Source organism: Schistocerca americana, chromosome X (genome assembly GCF_021461395.2).
Source record: "Schistocerca americana isolate TAMUIC-IGC-003095 chromosome X, iqSchAmer2.1, whole genome shotgun sequence".
NCBI lineage: Eukaryota > Metazoa > Arthropoda > Insecta > Orthoptera > Acrididae > Schistocerca > Schistocerca americana.
Genome location: NC_060130.1, coordinates 7,281,187 through 7,305,007, shown reverse-complemented (window position 1 = coordinate 7,305,007; position 23,821 = coordinate 7,281,187).

Genomic DNA, 23,821 nt, shown 5'->3' with positions numbered 1-23,821 from the left:
GTTCCTAAATGCAATATAACACATACCATACAGTTGAAAGGAAGTGACGCTTTATCAAGGTCCACGTCACTTTCCATTTTTAACCGCACTTAACGTCTGAGGAAGTAAAGAATAACAATAATAATATGACACTGTCTCTGTCTCAAGAAATTGATGTTCGAAGATCAGCTGAAGTTATCTCCCATGTCTTACTCTGCCTCTGTCCATGTGAATAACAGTAAAATTTAGGCTTATTTGGGAAAACAGCATCAAAGAAATTGTTTATTACAAATGGAACAACAGTATTATAGATTGCACATGACAAAGATTTATTGTCACAAATTGATGTTATCACCACTCTTGATAAATCCTGTTAATACAGTCCAATAAAAAATAACAACACCCGATAAATCTCTGTACACACGCCACATTACCACAAGTGAAAACTACATGGAGTGGAAACAGAGGGAGATACTACGACGCAAAATTGTTTCCATCTTATGACCTTCTTGTTGTTGCTGTGGTAGTCTGAAGATTGGTTTGCTGCAGCTCTCAATACTAATCTATCCTGTGCAAGCCTCATCACCTCCACCTCTACATATCTATTACAACACCCACCCATTTAAACCTGCTAGTTGTCGTGAAGTCTTGATCTATTTCTACAGTTTTTATACCCCTTCCCTTCCAACACACACACACACACACACACACACACACAGGCCACCAAGGAAGAGCCTACAGCTTTGATTCAACCTCCCCCCAGTCATACCCTCATACCTCCCTAACTATGCTTTGTTCATTACTCCATCTTCCACAATCACTACGAATTCCTCCATCCTCCACGAGATATATACATCCTAAGCACCAATCCTGTAAAACTGTTGTCAACCTTTCTGCCACAACTCTTAGCCCTGCAGAAGTCTTGGTACTTTCTAAAGGCCTCACCTTTAGCCCAAAACCTAAATTCAAGTGTGCTGGACTTGTAAAGGACCTTCTTTCCTTACCTAATCTCTGCAGCTGAAATTTCTTCAATGTGCATTAGAGAGGTATGAGGGTATGACTGGAAGAGGGGTGGGGGGTTGAATCAAAGCTGTAGGCTCTTCCTTGGTGGCTAGTGTGTGTGTGTTGGAAGGGAAGGGGTATAAAAACTGTTGAAATAGATCAAGACTATGCTCCAGACTGAATGCGGAAAGGCATAATCAGTCTTAAATGATGATGATGATGCATCCCACTAATAACAGCCAACAAAAACCTCACATAGAACCTTGCTTAAAACAGTTCCAGCCTCCCTCCCACCCTGAACCTCCCATTCCAGCCAGTCATCTCTTGGTTATCTTTCAGGAATTCATCACTTCTAACCCGGCCTTACTTTCCTTTCCTAAATTCTCCCTAGTGAGACCAACATCACTCCTATGTAACACACACCTACCCATATCCTGAAAATCAATCCATGCCTTATCATCTTCCCTACAGATAAAAGCTTCATCACAGTGTTCATGAATCATAGTGACTATGTGGCTGAGAGTCTTCACCAACTTTCTAACACCTCTGCATACAAACCTTACAACCATGATCACATCCTTGAATTCCAACAAGACTCCAGCAGCTCTCCAAGACCTTAAGTCCATCCCATAACCTGACTCCTGGATCTATCTCCCTCCTCACACCACTCCTTCCTTTTTACCTATTCGCCAAACTACACAAACCCAACTACACAGGTCTCTCCACTTGTCCAACTGTGGCTGGGTACAATCCTCCCACTGAACATCACATGCAAACCATTGTCTGTAACCTCCCATCCTACAGTGAAGACAATGCTCACTTCCTTCACCGCCTTTCTGCATTTCCTGTTTTGCTACCACATGACTCCTTGCTGGTTACTATGGATGCAACATCATTTTACAACATCCCCCATGCCCGTGGCCTCACTTTCCAAACATCCTCCTGATACCAAACCCACCACCTCTTTCCTAATCCCCCTACCCAATCACATCCTGACCCACAATTATTTCACTTTTGAAGACCAAGTCACAGGGTGAAATGCCTAAAGCTCGCACCACAAGTATGAAGTGCTATTGATTTGCGGCTTTGACAGAATAGATTGGTTGTCAGGGACTCATTATTGTTACCCAATCAACAGATTGTAAAAATCCTTTCTTGTGCAGATGTACACTTTTTAAATGAAACTGTGCTTACTGACATTAACAAACTAAAAATATGGTAAATCAGAATGTCAGTGGGGTTTGTTGCAGGATTCTAGTACAAGTTGTCAATGAGATACAGTATTTTTAAAAGTTTCCACACCAATACTAGTTTGTGCCACTCAATCTGGGTAGTTGCTAGGTATGATGTTATCAACCTCTTCAACCAGTTATGTGGAAGTCATAGCCTAACTCTTAGCAACATAACAGATGAAACAAGTAGTTGATCCACATGTTACCTCTTGCACAATCGCATGTGGAAATGGCATTAATCGGGCAAGTGTCCTATGCATTCTCCATTGATATAGGTTTATCCCTTTCTATAAAGAGCTGCATGGAATTGATCAAGAGAATTGTGTTAACTTCCATACATGGGCATTAAGACAGGATACTCCAGATGTATCATGTATCTTGTTTAGTGGTGAAGGAAATTTTAACAATCGTGGCCTGGTAAAGTGCTGAAATAAGCACAATTGGTCTGTTAAAAATTCTCTTTGGCTGTGGCAGGTGGAATGTCAGCATCCTTGGAGTGTAAACGTGTGGTGTGGGGCAGTGAACCATCAGCTCATAGGCCCGTTTTTCTTAGAAAGAACACTGGATGCGCACAAGTATCACAGCCTCCTAACAAATCATCTTCCACGGATGCTAGAAGAGATTCGTCTGCAGACTAGGAGCAACTTGTGGTACCAATACGATGGCTGTACAACCCACAGTGCACGAAGTACAACATGGCTTCACAAACTGTTTACAAATCATTAGATTGAATGTAGAGGACCTGTATCTCGGTTGATCCATTCGCCAAATTTCATGCCTGCAGACTTTTTTTCTATGGGGAAAGCTGAAAGACTGTCTACAAGGGCATACCAACTACATCTGATGATATGCAATGATGTATTACTGCAGCCTGTCGGATTGTCCCTGCTGAAATACTGGTTTGTGTGCAGCAGTCTTTCCATACCAGAATGGGAGCATTTACTGGTGCTGCCAGTGCTCATTTTGAACACAGCCTGTGATGGTCAATTGTCTCATTACTGGTCACAATCCACATAACTAGTGTATGGACTTGGACTGTTCTTTGGTGTGTGCTACCGCAGTACATTGTTGTACCACACATTACGGTTTTTCCCCATTCAATGCTCATGTGGAGTGTGGGAAGAATGACTCTTTAAATGGTTCTGTGCATGCTGTAATTAATCTTGCCTTCATTGTCCCTATAGGAGTGATACATATGTGGTTATTGTATAATCCCTAAATACCTCAATTAATACAGGTTCCTGAAATTTCATAAGTTAGGTTTTGTCGTATATTTGGCATCTATCTTCACTTGTCTGGCATTTCCAATTTTTAGTAGCTTCTTGATGCTCTCCCATGCATCAAATAAATCTATGATCAATCATGCTACACTATTTTGTATACATTCAATGTCTGCCATTAGCCTTATTTGTTATGGGTCATACTTAAGCAATATTCTAGAATGGGCCACACAAGTATTTTGTAAGCAATGTCCTCTATAGACTGATTGCATTTTCCAGTATCTTACCAATGAATTGAAGTCTGCATTCTGCTTTGCCTACAAGTGAGTCTATGTCACCATTTCATTTCATCCTGATATTTGAATGAGTTGACCAATTAAAACTGTGATTATTTGATAATGTAGTCATACAATACTGTCTTTTATTTGTTTTGTGATGTGCTCCAATTTACATATCTTTGGATGTTATGATCTGACTCAAATTTGTGCAGATATTTTTCGGGTAATAATTCATTATAGACAACTCTATCATCCAGGAAAAGTATGAGGTTCCTTATAATATCGTCTTCCAGAACATTAAGGTACAACATTAATGTAATGGTATAAATTACTATAACTGTATAAATAAGTTTATAAGTGTGTAAAATACATTGAACTATTTGTTACAACAAAATATTGTACCGGTATACTCAGCAAGATGTTAAATCAGCAGATAGCTACATTTTATGTTCAACATTTTGTGTACAGCATATATGCTGGAAAGGATTTATACCCAAATTAAATAAATCTGAAGAAATGGTAGTGTGTCTCTGGAAAAAACAATCCATAAAAACTCATACAGTCCAATTTGCAATTATGTCACTGTTACTGAAATATAATACAAAGTAACTGAATTCGATGAACATTCTCAGAGTGCAATATGCCTCAGAGTGAAATGCACAGTAATGTCAACATTATTTTTCAAGGCTATGTTTGTGAAAATGGATGAAAGCAAACCACACATTTTGTTCTCAATCTGCGGAAGCATTATGCACTGTGAAACACTGTACTGCTGTTATACATAAAAGCTGTCTCATTGCCAACATCTTTCCCCTGCTGGCTGTTCTACACTTCTCATCACTGATTCAACACATTGTAAGATATTTTATGCTGTATGACACCACAGTCCAATCTGGTTAGGATAGCATAAAAATAATATATGAATTTCAGTATTGAAACTGGAACAGCAGAACAGCTCTCATCACACTGGATATCAAATCGAGGTTGGATTACAGCCATGGGTACATCATTTCATGCTACTCAACTGTATGTCATATGTCAGAGTTCATCAACTGTAGTGGCTGGCGACTGGTGGCATACCCATCTCTTGGCATCCTGTGAACAGACGTTCTCCACAGGTGACAGATTTGAAGGAAATGCTGGATACGGCAACAGTGGAACACTCTCTCTATCGAGGTAGCTCAGGTGATGTGTAGTCTTGCATTATCTTGTTAAAAGATAACATCACGGAGCCCCTGAAAATAGGGCACAGCGATAGGCCTTAACAAAACACAAATGCAATGGCTGCTGTCCAAATTACTGGCTATGTGAACCAGAGGTTGTGACATGAATCCAGTTGCACCCCATACCATCACATCACGTGCTGGACTCACATGAGAATGACAGATACAATCTGGCCAGGTCTGTTGGCATCAGAGCCTCCACACACATGTACATCAATTGTGACGATGTTGCAGAACCGAGACTCATCCGATACGATGACACAGTGCCATTCCTGTGCCTGGCATTGTTGTCAGTTGCACCGCTGTCAGTTCACCTCTCTCTAGAGCTGCATTAAGGGCTTGACAGTCTGTGCTGCTCCAGATGCCATCACATTGTCTATGTGGATACTTGTCTCACTGTATACAAGCCCACTTCCTGACTAAATGTACACAACTTCACTGCAGGATCCCGTACGCATGAGCGAACACTTGTCTGCCCTCTCAGGTGCTAGTTGGGTGGCACTACTGAGGCCCTGCAAGGCATTTAGCATGGCCCTCCTGAACCTACCAATTCTATGTTCGCACAAAATGAGATTCTGAGCAATGCAAGCAGCAATATAGTGAAACAATAAACCAGAGTCTCAGCAGACCATGAGCCTGCCACTGCCAAATCTGGAATGCTGATAAACATTTCTCCTTCTTCCATTATGCTTAACACAGTCTTCGTGTAAATAACCAACACTGAAATAGAATTTCTGAATGAGAAACCTCCTCCATATGCTTTTCTTGCATACAGAATATGCATGGGAGTGCTGAAAAGTAATGCCTCTGAATTTTTTATTCTGTTCTCAATATCGGTCGAGGTATGACACGTCACACATATTACTTGGTCAGCTTTTCCTCTTCACTGACTCGTGGCACACCCCCCTCCCGCAAACAGATGGAGTCGCAATAGGCAGCCCACTCTGACCAGAGATTGTGAATATGTTTACGGTGCACTTTGAGGAAGAGGCCCTGATGTCATCCAAATGGAAATCCATCTTCTTCTTCTTCTTCTTCTTCTTCTTCTGTTATGTGGATAACACACTTGTCATCTGGCCTCATGGAAGAGACAAACTTCTTGACTTCTTTGTACATCTGAACTCCACACTCCACAAAATCAAATTCACTATGGAGACCAAAGAAGAAGGAAGACTACCATTCCTGGACATCATAGTCAGGAGAATAACGGACAGCACCCTGTGCCACAGCGTGTATCTGACTCTATAAAACACATAAACTCAGTTCTCCCTATGGCACTGTGAATAATTACAATAACAAAAAGTGAGATGAATGTTGCAGCGGATATCTAATTTCCTCTGTGGCTTTGCATTCAAGATCAGTCTTACCTGAGAGTGCAACATTACATCTTTGGTTAATTTAATTATATGTTCATTAGATTTTGGTTATAAGGCACGTTTTGGTGCCTAATGTTTCATCTCCAAATGCTGGAAACAATCCATGGAGGAAGAGGAGTATGTAAGACATTGGTGGACCAGGTTGGAAGAATCTGTGAATTTCAATACTCTGTAGAAGAGCTCAATCATTTGAAAATAACTTTCAGACCTTGTGGCTATTCTAACAGATATACATAAGGCACTACATTCTAAAATATTTGCATCTGTCACTGAAAAACAAGCAACTAGAGGAAAAGTTCTCTTGCCATTTGTAAAAACTGTCGCAGATCATGACCTCCGAGTGCTATGAAGAGAAGGTATTGACGCAGTGCTTAAACCAAACTGAAGACCGCAACAGCAGCCATACTCAAGTAAATTCCTATGCAGTAGTTTCAGTGAATTTGACAATGATGTGGCTGCTTTCATGGTGGCCCAGTCATATTGTGGGGTAGGGAATGCCAGTGACAGGGCTGGAATTGTAGGTGACATGGATTTTTGGCAAAGCCTTGTATCAATACCTCCTTAATTATTGAGCTGAAAAACTGTAAAAAACATTCATACAGTAAAATCACACAAAAAAAATTTCCTATTTCTGCAGGTATTGTGCCTTCTGGTTCTTTTTCATTACAAAAACATATTGATTCAAGTTTATAAAGTCACAACTATGTCACTGTGATTTGTGTAACACACATTCTAGAACATGTTCCAGGAATGTCATGAAACAGACAGCTTTAAATACTTACTCTAGCTCATCTTTCAAGACTTGCATGCCAACAACAACACCATCTATCCAATCTGTTTTTATTTTACTTTCATGTAAAGATTTCTCCACAAAGGATATCATCTGCCATGTAGGCAGTGCAAGAGGAAATTCCACACTAACATTTGGGTAATCAAGTGGATTCTGTGTCTTGTCAGAACCAAGTACAATCAACCCAATTTCATCTTTACCACTGGTAACATATTAAATGGTAAAAATAAGTTTTGTTTATAACAAGTTGTGTACCAATAAAAACATCACACACAGATACTCTTTATAAAATCATTTAATTGGATAGATAAAAAATCTACTCACCAAGCAGTGGCAGAACACACACATAAAAGACTGTTGTGATAGGCATGCGTTTGGAGCCAGTGACTCCTTCTTCTGGCTGAAGGGTTGCAGGGGAAGCAATAAGGGTGAAGGAAAAGGACTGGAGAGGTCTAAGAAAAGGGGTAGATTTTGTGAAAGTTACCCAGAACCGTGGGTCATGGGTGACTTACCGTACAGGATGAGAAGGAAAGACTAATTGTTAGGGACTGCATCGGGCAAGATTCGGAAACCTGAGAGCTTAAAGGTGGAAGACAGGGTAATATGCAAGACAGAGATTACTACTAAAACTGTACATGAGTTCATAAGAGTGAGAAGCTAAGTGTATTGTATGCAATAGCTGTGGGAGGGGGCAGTGAAAATAGACGAGAAAGACAATGACATATGTAAAAAGCTAAAACGGAGTGAAGCAAAGAGTAATTACAGTGAAGAAAAGCTGAGACAGGAGAAATTAACGTAAATTATGGCGAGGTGGGTGGTGAGAACCAAGGACACGTAGTAGTGCTAGTTCCCAGATGCGGAGTTCTGAGAAACTGGTGTCTGGCGGAAGAATCCAGGTGGCATGTGTGGTGAAACAAGTGCCGAGGTCACGTATGCCATGTTGTAGAGCATGCTCTGCAACAGGATATTGCGAGTTTCCAGTATATACACTATGCCTATGCCCATTTATCCTAACTGATAATTTGGTGGTAGTCATGCAGATGTAGAAAGCTGAACAGTGTTTACATAATAGCTGGTATATGACATGTGTCATTTCTATTTTTCGCCTGATCCGCAGTTCTGGGTGACTTTTCCAAAATCTACACCTTTTCCTGGAACTCTCCAGGCCTTTTCCTTTACCCTTCTTCCTTCCCCTTCAACGCTTCTGTCTGGAGGAGCCATTGGCTCCGAAAGCTTGCCAATCACAACAGTCTTTTATGTGCATGTTCTGCTGCCGCTTGGTGAGTAGATTTTTTATCTATTCAATTAAATAATTTTATCAATAATTTATTGTTTTTGTTGTTATAGTTACTCATTATAACCTACTTAAAGTACATCACGTACCCTCCTCTCCACAAATCTTCGAACACATAGTTTTGCCTTTTGTAAAAAATCACTGCGTTTCTGTATAACATACTTGGAGTCAAAGTGTCCAACATCTATTACAATTATAAACAGAAGAAAGAAAGTCATTGTATTTATTGGCAGTAGTACGCAATCAAATGTTTTGAAAGAGTTCCAGTGGTATAAATTTACAAAATCTTACAAATAAATATATACGTTTATTCTTTAAATCAATTCTTAGCAATAACATAATAGTATAAATTGCAGAATCAATATAGCCAATTTTAATGTAATGACTGCAGTACATATACAATATAACAGTGGTAAGTTATAACAAATGAGAGAGAGAGAGAGAGAGAGAGAGAGAGAGAGAGAGAGAGAGGGGCATTTAGACAATGTTTCATTACAGTGTGAAACTTATTAGAATTAAAATGAAGCCATAGTGAATTATTACATTCCAAAAATAATAATTATTGTGTTCTTTCACCCCAAAATAATACATTCATTAGGTAATGTATACTTTTAATTTCAGAAATTTTTACAGCTCTGAACTTCACTGCTTCGATGAATTTATTACATGTGTCAATGAATGAGGGTTGATAACACTGCTTTAGTCATTCAATTGTTCGTCATGTGATATTCGCAATGTTCTTAATAACTTCTTATGTAAAGTTCTATCATCAAAAAGATAATCTACATAAGTTTTAAAAGTTGCGAATCTTTAAACAACAACTTGAAAATGGGTGTATCAGTATTTTGTATACATTCTAGCATTGCTAGATTTACTTTTAAATTTTAAAGTATATGAGCAGATTGAGCGACTTTCCATCCAGAAAATTTACTGTTGGCAAGACCTCACTACAAAGAAAAATGGTCTTTCCGGAGTCAAATGCTAAAAAATTCATAAATACCAGCATTGTAAGTGATACAAACAGGTATTAAGCAACGGGCATAAATATCGTTCTGCTTGATGAGAAAAAAAGTAGGTACATGAAAGAGTAAATTGGGTGCAAGGATTGAACATAAACTGCAAAGGATAAAAAAAAAAAAAAAAAAAAAGAGGGTCACTGCTCAAGAATTGAGAACTGCCCCCCCCCCCCTCCCACCCTTTCTTTTACAGGCTTACTTTCACTTTTCAGACGAGACCATGTCCCCCATATGTGAAGAAAATAGCCAATATGTAAAGAGAATTACAGATAAAGAGTTTTCTAGAATGAGATTTTCACTCTGCAGCATAGTGTGCACTGATATGAAACTTCCTGGCAGATTAAAACTGTGTGCTGGACCAAGACTCAAACTTGGTGATCGTAACCCCAGACCTGTGTTGCCGTTTTGGGAGGTAGATCTTGTATCTGGAAAGAGGAGATGACAGTTAGGATACTATGGGCGAGCAGCTGCCATCAATTTTTGATGGTGCAGAACCCACAATAGTGGAATTGCTGCCTAGTCCAAAGGCACCTATTACCAGTCTTACCCCACAATAGTGTATCGAATCCAGACGTAATGTCGAAGCTGATAAAAAGTCATATGAGAGATTCCTGTAATCTAGGTGTGACTGCACCAATGCTGCATACAGCCATATCAAAGTAGAGTGGACCACACCGCTGAGGCATAGAAGAGCATTCAGGTGTGACCTACATGTCTGCTTTAGTTGGCAAAGACGGGGAAGCCATGTCAACTAGGCGTCAAAGACCAGTCCTAAAAAACACAATGACAGACATGCATAACGTAGGTCATGGCAGCCAAAAAATGGATGCTATGAGTGAAAGCCCAGGATTGTGCTTGGTGTATTGCTCCCTGCATTCTGCCTCCAGCAATAGCCGTCACGGATGAACAAAAACGATGGGGACACCATATGTCATGCAGCTGCCGCCAGATCATTGATAGCCACAAAAAGGAGAGTGACACTCAAAACAGAACCTTGTGCAAGCCCCTTCTCCTGCAGAGGGAGATGCTACAGGAGGCACCAACCTGTACCCAAAAAGTGTGACATGGAAGAAAGTTCTGGATAAAAATCAGGAGTGGGCCATGGAGGCCCCACTCCTTTAAGGTGGCAAGGACGTTATGGCACCATGTGGTATCATAAGATATACACGCAGATCAATGAAAACTGCAACAAGGAACTGATGCTGAGCAAAAGCTGTTCAGATAGCACACTTCAAGTGGACTAAATTATCTTCAGTAGAGCGCCCTTGGCGAAAAGCACCCTGGATCGAAGCCAAAAGATCCGGGGATTCAAGGACACAATACAGCCTTCGACTAACCATATGTTCAAGTAACTTGCAGGACACTGAGTAAACAATCTGGACGACAGCTGTCCGTTTGAAGAGGCAATTTATCTGATTTCAAAATTGGAATAACAGCATTTTCTCGCTACTGGGAAGAGAATTCTGCATTGCACCAGGGATGGTTAAAGAAAGGCCAGGTACACTGATGGAAAAATTTGCAACACCAAAAAGTAATTAATGTAGAGTAATGAAATACCAGGAATATATTTGTTGAGACAATGTATGTAAAGTGATTAATGTTGCAGGATCAATGTGAGTGTGAGATAAGCCACTGCAAGACATTGCTGAAGATGCCACTAAGTGAGACAGGTTCATAGAGAATTGCAATAGAAGGCAAAATCGTCAAAAAAAAGGGAGCCGGAGATGCCCAGTGGGAGACAGGCCATTATAGGGTTTATGGTGATAGCAAAGAGAATGACACTCAGAATGGAACCCTGAGACACACCATTTTCCTGGATAAAGGTGTCCGACAAGGCAGACCCTTCATGCACCTGGAAAACTCGGTCTTTTAAAAATGTCTGAAGGAAACAGGGTAGGTGGCCACGGAAGCTCCACATGTGAAGAGTATGGAGGTTACTAGCTCTCTAGCAGGTGTCATAGGCCTTTTCCAAATCGAAAAACACAGTGACAATCTGGGATTTCTGCAGAAAACCATTCATGACATGGGTGGGCAAAATAATGAGACGGTCCACTGCAGAATGCCCTGTTGAAAGCCACACTGTGCATTCATCAAAAATTGTGAGACTCGAGCCACCATATCATCCGGGCATGAATCATATGTCCCATCACCTTGCGAACACACTGGTAAGAGAGATGGAGTGGTAGCTAGTAGGAAGAGTGTGTGTGTGTGTGTGTGTGTTTTTGTGTGTGTGTGTGTGTGTGTGTGTGTGTGTGTGTGTGTGTGTGTGTGTGTGTGTCAGAGAGAGAGAGAGAGAGAGCTAATTTCAGCAAGAGCTGGATTTCCATCAATAAAGTGAGTTGAAGTCTGCTGTTGTGGTCTTCATCCAACTACTGCTTTGGTGCATCTCACCAGCCTATTCCAGCCTTTGTAAGCCTCTTCATCTCTGCATAGTATTTCAACCTAAATCCACTTAGAAATTGTGAACCACCATTCAGAGAATAACTTTTTAACAACACAGTTTGACTTCTGTAAAGGCTTCTATACTGAGAATCCAACATAATGTCTCACAAATTCAATTCCAGTAGAATTAAATAGTGGAAATTATCCCCTCTGTCATCTTGCCAAAGCCTTTGACTGTTTAGATTAAAAAATTCTGTGAGGGGGGCAAAAAAAGTATGGCATTAAAAGTCTTCCCCTTGCATGGATTGAGTTGTACTTTAACTACAGAAAATGGAAGGTCACATTAACAAATGATAAGACAGGAATAAGATTAAACTCAAAAAGGGAGAACATAAAATATGGTGTGGCACACAGTGTTTGCTGCCAAGTCCACAAAAATGATTTACTTGGGGCACTGGAGGGCTTTGGAAAAACTCTAATGTTTTGCAGTGTCACAAACTTATTGATGCAAGATCTAAACTCATCCATACCAGAAACATCCAGGAGAATAACAGAACAGGCTTGTACTGATCCACAGATACCAGCTTAATGCCTAAAAACTTGTATTGTGCAGTTCTAAAGAAATAAAAGTAACTTACAGATACGAATATCAAAAGTAGGGATAAATGGGTAACTAGGCTCCCGTGTTCTAAGTTCCTGGAAATGCAGATACCACTCACATGTGAGACCAGCATGTGAGTCAGTTAACCGAGAAGCTCAGTTCTACCCATTTTGTGCTTAGAAATCTCTTACTGTATCAAACTGGACAAAGGATTGCTAACACACTTTCACTCAGTTTACTCATATGGCATAATCTTCTGAGGTACTTCAGCTAAGCGGAAAAAAATATTTATTCTACATCTTGAAAAAGCTTCTTCAGGGACCCATGGATTCTCACACTTACATGGCTATAGAAGTTATATTCCCTAATGGTATTTGTGATTAATAACAAGAGTTAGTTTAAGATGAACTCAGCAATTCAGAACTGCAATACTAGAAGCAAAAATAATTTCCATGTATAAAAACCTAAAATCAGGTTTGCCACAAGTTTCTCCAAGTGAAATTCCCTGATATTTCTCTGATTCCACAGACATGTTTTAGAATTTTTTCCCGACAAATTTTGAGGTCTCAAGGGGAGGTAAAGACATAAGTCGACAAAAGAATGTATTTGTGATTAATAACAAGAGTTAGTTTAAGATGAACTCAGCAATTCAGAACTGCAATACTAGAAGCAAAAATAATTTCCATATATAAAAACCTAAAATCAGGGTTGGCACAAGTTTCTCCAAGTGAAATTCCCTGATATTTCTCTGATTCCACAGACACGTTTTAGAATTTTTCCCCGACAAATTTTGAGGTCTCAAGGGGAGGTAAAGACATAAGTCGACAAAAGAATGTAAGGGCTTTGTATTTCTCCCCCATTTTGTTTTAGGGCGCAAAAACAACTAGGGTCATATGTGTCCATGCCAAAACTGTGAAACACAAAGATGAAATGAGGAGTTAAAAATGATTACATGTCAATGTTTAATGACAGAAGATAGGACAGCTAGAAACAGGGACGTGGAGAAAGCTCTATGAAGTACGCAATAGGGAAATGGAGGCCCAGAACTAAAAATTAAATGGCCTTCACTATATTGCTACAACTGATAAAAAGTAAAACACGGTCGACAGCCCACGCATTGTTCACTAAAATGGCCAATAACTCAGATGGCAAACCCAAACGGGAATGTAAACGGTAAAAAAAAAAGGGCATCCCTTCAGGAAACGGCAGACAGTTAAAAGTTGGGTGCAATGTGCACAAAGTAGTAGGGGAGCACCACTTAACAAATGGTGATGGCTAAAAAAGCAGTGCCCAATATGCAACCTAGTTAAAATGACCTCCTTGCCGCAGGAGGACGGAGAGGAGGTTGTCCAAGCCACTGGGAGAGGCATAATAACCCAGAGTTTATTCCTATGAATGGAGGACCAGTGGCGATGCCAAAGTGACACCACCTCCTGACAGAAAGCAACAAGAGATCATCAGAGGGAATGCAAGAATTATTGGGCTGAAGTACGAGGAATGCAGCTTTGGCAGCAGTGTCAGCAACCTCTTGGACCGATATGACCTGGAACCCACATAAACATCACAGTGGCTCCATAAAAAGTGAGCAAGTGGAAGCTTTCCTGGAACGGGTGCACTAAGGGATGGACATGTCATAGGCTTTCTCCAAATTGAAAAACACAGCCAGTCTGGGATTTCCACAGAAAACCATTCATGACATGGGTAAACAAAGTGGGTGATAGCCAGAAGGAAGTTGTTTGTCCTTACCGGACTTAGGTGTGGGTATGACAGTGGCTTCACGACAGTGGCTGGGAAACATGCCCTCTGCCCAGATCCGGTTGTACATATTAAGCAAAAAGTGTTTGCCTACAAGAGAAAGGTGCTGCAACTTTTGAAAGTTAACAGTGTCTGGTCCAGGGCGGAGGATTGAGATGAAGTGAGAGCATGATCTAACTTCCTCATAGTAAAGGCAGCACAGTAACACTCACGATTCTGAGAAGAGAAAGGCATTGTTCGAGTCTTCTCTGCTCATCTCCAATAGAGGTAGGCAGGATGATAGTGGGAGGAGCTCAAAATTTCTGCAAAATGGCGACCCAAGGTGTTGGAGATAGCAATAGGGTACACGATGATATTGTCTGCTACTGTCAGGGTGAAAATTGGGGAATGGATCTTGCTCCCAGAGAACCGTCGGAGGTTGGTGCACACGATGGAAGAGGGGGGTGAAACTGTTAAAAGAACTAGTGAATGAAGTTCAGCTGCCTTTTTGGTTATCCCGAAGAATGCGAATTGCATTGCAGCTGGCTTCAGTCCACCAAAGGACTGGGACACAGCATGGTAAAGAGGAAGTGTGAGGAATGGAATGTTCTGCGACGGTAAGGATAATGTTTGTAGGAAATACCACCTGGTCATGACAACTGCGGAAATCGTGTTCGTTGAAGGTCACCAGGGAGGAGTAAAGTCTCCAGTCAGCCTTAGTGAGCTGCCATTTCGATGTGCACGGAGGTGGGGTAGGAGTTAGCAAATGGATAGCACACAGGAAATGGTCGCTCGAGTAGGTGTCAGAAAGAACGGACCGTTCAAGATGATGTGCAGGACGGGCAGTGAAGAAGGAAAGGTTCAAATGGGAATAGGTGTGTGACGAGTCTGAAAGCAACATGGGTGCTTCTGTGCTAAAGAAAAAAAAGTTAAGTTGATTAAGAATGGCAGCGAAGAGGGCACCTCTCGGATAGGTTCTGGAAGAGCCCCAAATGTGATGGTGTGCATTAAAGTCCCCAAGCAGCAGAAATCGGCAAGGAAGCTGTCCAATAAGCTGGAGGAAGTCGAACCTGGTGACATCGAATGACAGAGGGATGTAAATGGTAGAAAGGGAAAAGCTCAAGTGAGGAAGGAATAGACAAACTGCAACAGCTTGATGACAGGTAGTCAGGGAGATGGATGGGTTGACTATGAATGTCATCCCATAAGAGCAGCATGACTCCCCCATGAGACAGAATGCCAACCTCGAGCGGAAGGTCAAAACAGACCAGGAAGAAATGTGAAAGCTCAAAGCAGTCGTGAGGATGAATTTTGTTTCCTGAAGACAGAGTACAAATAGAAGCTGCGATTCTAAAAGCAGTCATAAATCCTCTTTGTTGGATCAAAGGCTGCAAAAGTTCCATTGGAGGACAGTCACGATGAGGACAATAGGAAGGGGTGTCACCTTGGCAGCTGCCGAGTGCCAGTCTGCGAAAACTCGCTGCTACAGGGCACAGAGGCAAGAGGATCCTGCTCCATGAGGTCCTACAGAAGTGTCGGCTTTCTTCTGCTGTCGACATGAGGAATCCAGGGCATGTTGTCTGTAGTTCAACAATGCCTAGATGATCAATACTGCAGTTTGACTACATCTGCATTATTACACTGTGCCAAGAAGGACTCTCAACAAGGGTTGTGTCCAGGCATCGTGGAGTGGACCATGGCAATGTTGTTCGGACATGGAGGAGAAACAGAGAGACAGGAACTGTCGGTGACATACCTTGCTCAGGCCACCCGAGGGCTACTACTGCAGTGGGTGACACTACCAACGGATTATGGCTCTGAGGAATCCTGACGGCAATGCCGCTGTGTCGAATAATGCTTTTCGTGCAGCCACCTTACATCACATTACGACTCAAACTGTGTGCAATGGGCTGCATTATGTGCAGTTTCACTCCACACATCTATGGCGAGGTCCATCTTTGCAACTGCAACACCGTGCAGCACGGTACAGATGAACCCAATAACAAGCTGAATTGGACTGCTCAGGATTGGCATCACGTTCTCTGCACCAATGAGTGTCACATATGCCTTCCGACGATTGTCAGAGATGTGTTTGGAGGCAACCCGGTCACGTTGAACTATTAGACACACTGTCAAATGAGTGAAGCAAGGTGGAGGTTCCCTGCTGTTTTGGGTGGGATTATGGGGGGCTGATGCACACTGTTGGTGGTCATGGTAGGCACCATGACAGCTGTGCTATAAGTGAATACCATCCTTATATTAGAACAAATAAGCCCTCGGTCACAAATATTAAGTCAAAATTGACCAGGTTTCAATGCTACTATGAGCGTCGTCTTCAGAATTACACTAACTGTTCTAGAACATATTATGTATATAATACATTAATAAAATTAAAGTTTGTACTGACTGGAAAAGATGAAGTACAAACTTTAATTTTATGAATGTATTATATACCTAATATGTTTTAGAACAGTCAGGCTAATTCTGAAGACGACGCTCATAGTAGCATCGAAACCTGCTCAATTTTGACTTAATATTTGTGACCGAGGGCTTATTTGTTCTAATATAATTCTGACACGGGCACTGAACCTTAGCAGCTATGTTCAAAGTTTTATGAATGCCATCCTCCGACCAATAGTGCAGTCATATTGGCAACATATTGGCGAGGCATTCGTCTTTGTGGATGACATTTCGCATCCCCATTGTGCACATCTTGTGAATGACTTCCTTCAAGATAATTACATCACTCGACTAGAGTGGCCAGCATGTTCTCCAGACATGAACCCTATCGACCATGCCTGGGATAGATTGAAAAGGGCTGTTTATGGGCATGTGACTTGCCAACCACTCTGAGGGATCTACGCCGAATCGCCGTTGAGGAGTGGGACAATCAGGACTGACAGTGCCTTGATGAACTTGTGGATAGTATGGCACGACGAACACAGGCATGCATCAATCCAAGAGGACGTGCTACTGGGTATCAGAGGTACCCGTGTGTACAGCAGTCTGGACCAACACCTCTGAGAGTCTCGCTGTATGGTGGTACAACATGCACTGTGTGGTTTTCATGATCAATAGAAAGGGCGGAAACGATGTTGATCTCTATTGCAAATTTCTGCACAGGTTCAGGAACCGAGGGGATGCAAAACATTTTTTGATGTGTGTATGTGTGTATGTATGTATGGGATGGGCATCAGTTGTTTGGTAAGTGGTGCTTAGGTGTGTGTGTGTGTGTGTGTGTGAGAGAGAGAGAGAGAGAGAGAGAGAGAGAGAGAGAGAGAGTGGAGGGGGGGAAACTGTGGTTGGTAAGACCTTTTTCCTTTTTGTAATGTAGTGGATTTGTTTACGGTTCATTGAGGTAATTTATGTTTGATTAATTTGGTATTATTTTTTGGGGGTATTTATTTGCTTATATCGGTGGGTTTTATGGAGTGTGGTCTGGTGTTGTTGATTTGTGGCAGTTGGTAGTATTGTGCACCTTGGTTGAGCTATATAGGTCAAGTGAAATTTGCAGTACCAGGTTTTTGTGTCTGGTTTCATGGTATCTCTGGCTATGTTTGAGCCGTATAGACCAAGTGAAAGTTTCAGTGTATGTGTGGGTTTCTAGTATCACTGTCTTCATTGGAGCTGTTTAGTTCAGGCAAAATGTATGATACCAATAGCTGTTATTCGCAGTTTTGGGGTGGGATGATTGTTGAGGGTTTGTTGAGGATTTTGTGTGCATAATTTTTGGTTTGATATATATTTTGGAATGGTGTCATCATCCTTATTGTTGTGTGTGGTGATTGACACTGCCCAAAACCCCTACTTTGAGCGGTTCCCCCATTAGTTTCACTTTATTTCTGGTGTTAAATATTCCACTTGTTAGGGCCTGTTTATGTTTGTTCATGGGTGTAGTGATAGATGTCGTGGTCTCCATATTGAAAACGCTTGAAATAGGAGTGTCACCATCTTGAAGATGCCACGGGTTAAAGCAAATAAGAGAACAAGAACTTTTGGTAATCCCCTGCTGCCTATGTCTGTAAAATATGCTAACAACAAATTATGGCTAGTGCTACTCTGCTCGAATTGATAATTATGAAATTACTTGTAGATTTGTTATGTCAGGGGTAAAACAGCGATTTTGAAAATATCCACTGCTCGTCCTATACTATTTAGCTGCTATTTTTATATAATACTTCAAACAAAACATTCATGTAATGGGACGCAGACTACTGTCAGCTCTCTATATATGGGTAAAGTCAGGATCTATATAATAGTATTAGTATGCAGAATTTACATTCTGGAGCCCAGGTATTCTTATAAATTATGGACACCTTGTCTCATGGGGTATTTTTTTACTTCATTTTTAAGGATTTGGGGATTTTTGTTTGCCTGTCCGTCTCTTGTCATACTGTTACACTTTTCTAGCAGAATATAAAGCTGTAATCTGAACCGTACGGAGAGGTGCACAGTCTACATGGAAATATGCCATTGGTACTTGAGGGAACATAGATATATTAATGCTTAAATTCACATCATTGATTTTCCACAATAGTATTTGTTTTATAGTCAGTTATAAACCAGCTTTTGGCATTCTGTGCCATCCTCAGACAATTTCTGATGATGTCCAAAAAAGCCAAAATCTGATTCATATCGAACTGTAAAATAAATGACTTTGATCATGCTGAGCACCACAGCTGAGACCAATATTAATGATTATATGTGTTATTACATATTTATCATGTTGCAGTTGGTTTCACTGATTGAACATCTTCAAATTGCCCATTTGTGTCATGACTTTGCACATGTAGGCCACCTGAATATGTTTAGTGAACAAATCTGGTCATAACACAATAAATGTGTAATAATATAGCTTAGATGGTTATTAATATGAAATAAATATTATTATGGCACATCAATCATGTGTATTTCCAGGGTTGCCACATGTTCTGGAAATCAGGGAATTTCAAATGTATCAGGGAATTTTGAAAAGAGCACTGGAAAAATCTTGTTTTTGTCTCAGTAGATGAAATGGTTTGTTTACTGAGATGTCATGTGTCATCACTGGCTGGGTGCAAGTGAGTACGTGCGTAACTTCCGTACTCCCTTATTCTTACTGCTTCTCCCCTTTATACCACTCCCCTCGAATTGCAATCAGTACCACCACCACTTCTTGCTACTAGCCTAGCAGCTATCGACAAGAGACAGGGAGGCAGGAGGAGTGGTTATTTGAATCTGATTCTCAGAGATTGTTGACGCAGCAGCCAGAGGTGGTGATCACGTATACATGAGTTGTGTCTGGGTGACTGTCTGAATATCTGTGTGCTCTTGTTTTCTGACAAAGGGTATGGCGGAAGTTTAGTTGTGAGAATGTTATTGTCTTTTTTACATGCCTGGATGTGGCTCAGCAATCATCTTTACCGTGAGTTGCTACTATCCTCATTAGCGTTGATTCTCAGAGTATTTGTGCAACTCACCAGCTACACAACCGGCAGGCCGGAAAGGACAGAAGGAAGACTCCCTTGAAGACTTGCTACATCCCTCCAGCCAATCAACACATGAGTCTCCCTCTGCCAACTGGAAAGGCTCGAAAAAGTCCAACAAAGGCAAATGGTCTTCTGTTTCGCTGACCCAAAGATCCTCTTTGACGGTGTCGCCATGTGATACCTTCTCCTGGCCGGCCACCATTTCGCCAGTGTGCCCCACCAACCTTTCTTGTGCCCTGGATTCCTCATGTCGACAGCAGAAGAAAGCCGACACTTCTGTAGGACCACATGGAGCAGGATCCTCTTGCCTCTGTGCCCTGTAGCAGTGAGTTTTCGCAGACTGGCAGTCGGCAGCTGCCGAGGTGACACCCCTTCCTATTGTCCTCATCGTGACTGTCCTCCAATGGAACTTTTGCAGCCTTTGATCCAACAAAGAGGATTTATGACTGCTTTTAGGATTGCAGCTTCTACTTGTACTCTGCCTTCAGGAAACAAAATTCATCCTCACGACTGCTTTGAGCTTTCACATTTCTTCCTGGTCTGTTTTGACCTTCCGCTCGAGGTTGGCATTCTGTCTCATGGGGGAGTCATGCTGCTCTTATGGGATGACATTCATAGTCAACCCATCCATCTCCCTGACTACCTGTCATCAAGCTGTTGCAGTTTGTCTATTCCTTCCTCACTTGAGCTTTTCCCTTTCTACCATTTACATCCCTCCGTCATTCGATGTCACCAGGTTCGACTTCCTCCAGCTTATTGGACAGCTTCCTTGCTGATTTCTGCTGCTTGGGGACTTTAATGCACACCATCCCATTTGGGGCTCTTCCAGAACCTATCTGAGAGGTGCCCTCTTCGCTGCCATTCTTAATCAACTTAACCTTTCCTTCTTTAGCACAGAAGCACCCATGTTGCTTTCAGACTCGTCACACACCTATTCCCATTTGGACCTTTCCTTCTTCACTGCCTGTCCTGCACATCATCTTGAACGGTCCATTCTTTCTGACACCTACTCGAGCGACCATTTCCTGTGTGCTATCCATTTGCTAACTCCTACCCCACCTCCGTGCACATCGAAATGGCAGCTGACTAGGCTGACTGGAGACTTTACTCCTCCCTGGTGACCTTCAACGAACACGATTTCCGCAGTTGTCATGACCAGGTGGAATTTCTTACAAACATTATCCTTACCGTCGCAGAACATTCCATTCCTCACACTTCCTCTTTACCATGCTGTGTCCCAGTCCTTTGGTGGACTGAAGCCTGCTGTGATGTAATTCGCATTCTTCGGGATAACCAAAAAGGCAGCTGAACTTCATTCACTAGTTCTTTTAACAGTTTCACCCCCCTCTTCCATCGTGTGCACCAACCTCCGACGGTTCTCTGGGAGCAAGATCCATTCCCCAATTTTCACCCTGACAGTAGCAGACAATATCATCGTGTACCCTATTGCTATCTCCAACACCTTGGGTCGCCATTTTGCAGAAATTTTGAGCTCCTCCCACTATCATCCTGCCTACCTCTATTGGAGATGAGCAGAGAAGACTCGGGCAATAACATCTCTTCTCAGAATCCTGAGTGTTACTGTGCTGCCTTTACTATGAGGATGCTAGACCACGCTCTCACTTCATCTCAATCCTCCGCCCTGGACCAGACACTGTTAACTTTCAAGTGTTGCAGCACCTTTCCCTTGTGGGCAAGCACTTTTTGCTTAATACGTACAACCGGACCTGGGCAGAGGGCATGTTTTCCAGCCACTGTTGTGAAGGCACTGTCATACCCACACCTAAGCCCAGTAAGGACAAACAACTTCCTTCTGGCTATCACCCACTTTGTTTACCCATGTCATGAATGGTTTTCTGTGGAAATCCCAGACTGGCTTTGTTTTTCAATTTGGAGAAAGCCTACGACATTTGTTGGAGGACTGGTATCGTTTGTACTCTCTACACATGTGGCCAACTGCGCCATCTCCTTGAGGAATTTTTAAAAGACGAGTTTTCGATGTACGTATGGGGTCTGCCTCCTCAGACACCTTTATCTAGGAAAATGGTGTACCTCAGGGTTCTGTCCTGAGTGTTGTCGTCTTTGCTGTCGCCATTAACCCTACAATGGCCTGTCTCCTGCCGGGCATCTCCGGCTCTCTTTTTGTTGATAATTTTGCTATCTACTGCTGCTCTTCATGAACCTGTCTCATTGAGTGGTGTCTTCAGCAATGTCTTGATCGTCTTTACTTATGGAGCATGGACAGTGGCTTAAGTTTTTCTACTGCCAAAAACATTTGTATGAATTTCTGGCAGCACAGCTGGTTTCTCCCACTATTTTTACATCTTGGGCCTGTTGCTCTTCCATTCATTGAAACTACAAAATTCCTGAGGCTCCTGCTTTATACAAAACTATCTTGGTCCTCCCACTTCATGCTCCCTGCAGCTTTTTCGATGGGTGTGAACCCTTCACCATCTTGGCTTCGTGCGGCAGCCCATCTTCACCTTGACCTTCATTCACTTTCTAAAGACACTGCACCAGGCTCGGTCTATTGCCTTCAGTTTCACGACCTATGCATGGAATTTTGCAGTAGTATCTTTGTGTACACTGATGGCTCTTGGACTGACCATGGTGTCGGGTGTGCTTTCAACGTCAACCAACATTTTTTGGTACTGACGTCCGGCACATTGCTCAGTATTTACAGCAGAGCTCTTCACCTTGTATCAGATCATGGAGTACATCTGCTGACATACTCTTTTCACTGTGTCACTGCTCAGACTCTCTTGGCACCCTTCAAAGCCTCTGTGCAGTGTAGACTGTCCATCCCTTAGTGCACCGGTTCCAGGAAAGCTTCCACTTGCTCACTTTTTATGGAGCCACTGTGATGTTTATGTGTGTTCCAGGTCATATCGGTCCAAGAGGTTGCTGACACTGCTGCCAAGGCTGCATTCCTCGTACTTCAGCCCAATAATTCTTGCATTCCCTCTGATGATCTCTTGTTACTTTCTGTCAGGAGGTGGTGTCACTTTGGCATCGCCACTGGTCCTCCATTCATAGGAATAAGCTCTGGGTTATTAAGCCTCTCCCAGTGGCTTGGACAACCTCCTCTCAGTCCTCCTGTGGCGAGGAGGTCATTTTAACTAGGTTGCATATTGGGCACTGCCTTTTTAGCCATCACCATTTGTTAAGTGGTGCTCCCCTACTACTTTTTGCACATTGCACCCAACTTTTAACTGTCTGCCGTTTCCTGAGGGGATGCCCTTTTTTTTTTACCGTTTACAATCCCTTTTGGGTTTGCCATCTGAGTTATTGGCCATTTTAGTGAACAATGCGTGGGCTGTCGACTCTGTTTTACTTTTTATCAGTTGTAGCAATATAGTGAAGGCCATTTAATTTTTAGTTCTGGGCCTCCATTTCACTATTGCGTACTTCATAGACCTTTCTCCACGTCCCTGTTTCTAGCTGTCCTATCTTCCGTCATTAAACGTTGACATGTAATCATTTTTAACTCCTCTCTTCATCTTTGTGTTTCACAGTTTTGGCATGGACACATATGACCCTAGTTGTTTTTGCGCCCTAAAACAAAATGGGGGAGAAATACAAAGCCCTTACATTCTTTTGTCGACTTATGTCTTTACCTCCCCTTGAGACCTCAAAATTTGTCGGGGAAAAATTCTAAAACGTGTCTGTGGAATCAGAGAAATATCAGGCAATTTCACTTGGAGAAACTTGTGGCAAACCTGATTTTAGGTTTTTATATATGGAAATTATTTTTGCTTCTAGTATTGCAGTTCTGAATTGCTGAGTTCATCTTAAACTAAATCTTGTTATTAATCACATATACCATTAGGGAATATAACTTCTATAGGCATGTAAGTGTGAGAATCCATGGGTCCCTGAAGAAGCTTTTTCAAGATGTAGAATAAATATTTTTTTCCGCTTAGCTGAAGTACCTCAGAAGATTAAGCCATATGAGTAAACTGAGTGAAAGTGTGTTAGCAATCCTTTGTCCAGTTTGATACAGTAAGAGATTTCTAAGCACAAAATGGGCGGAACTGAGCTTCTCGGTTAACTGACCCACATGCTGGTCTCACACCTGATTGGTATCTGCATTCCGAGGAACTTAGAACACGGGAGCCTAATTGCCCATTTATCCCTACTTTTGATATTCGTATCTGTAAGTCGCTTTTATTTCTTTAGAACTGCACAATACAAGTTTTTAGGCATTAAGCTGGTACCTGTGGATC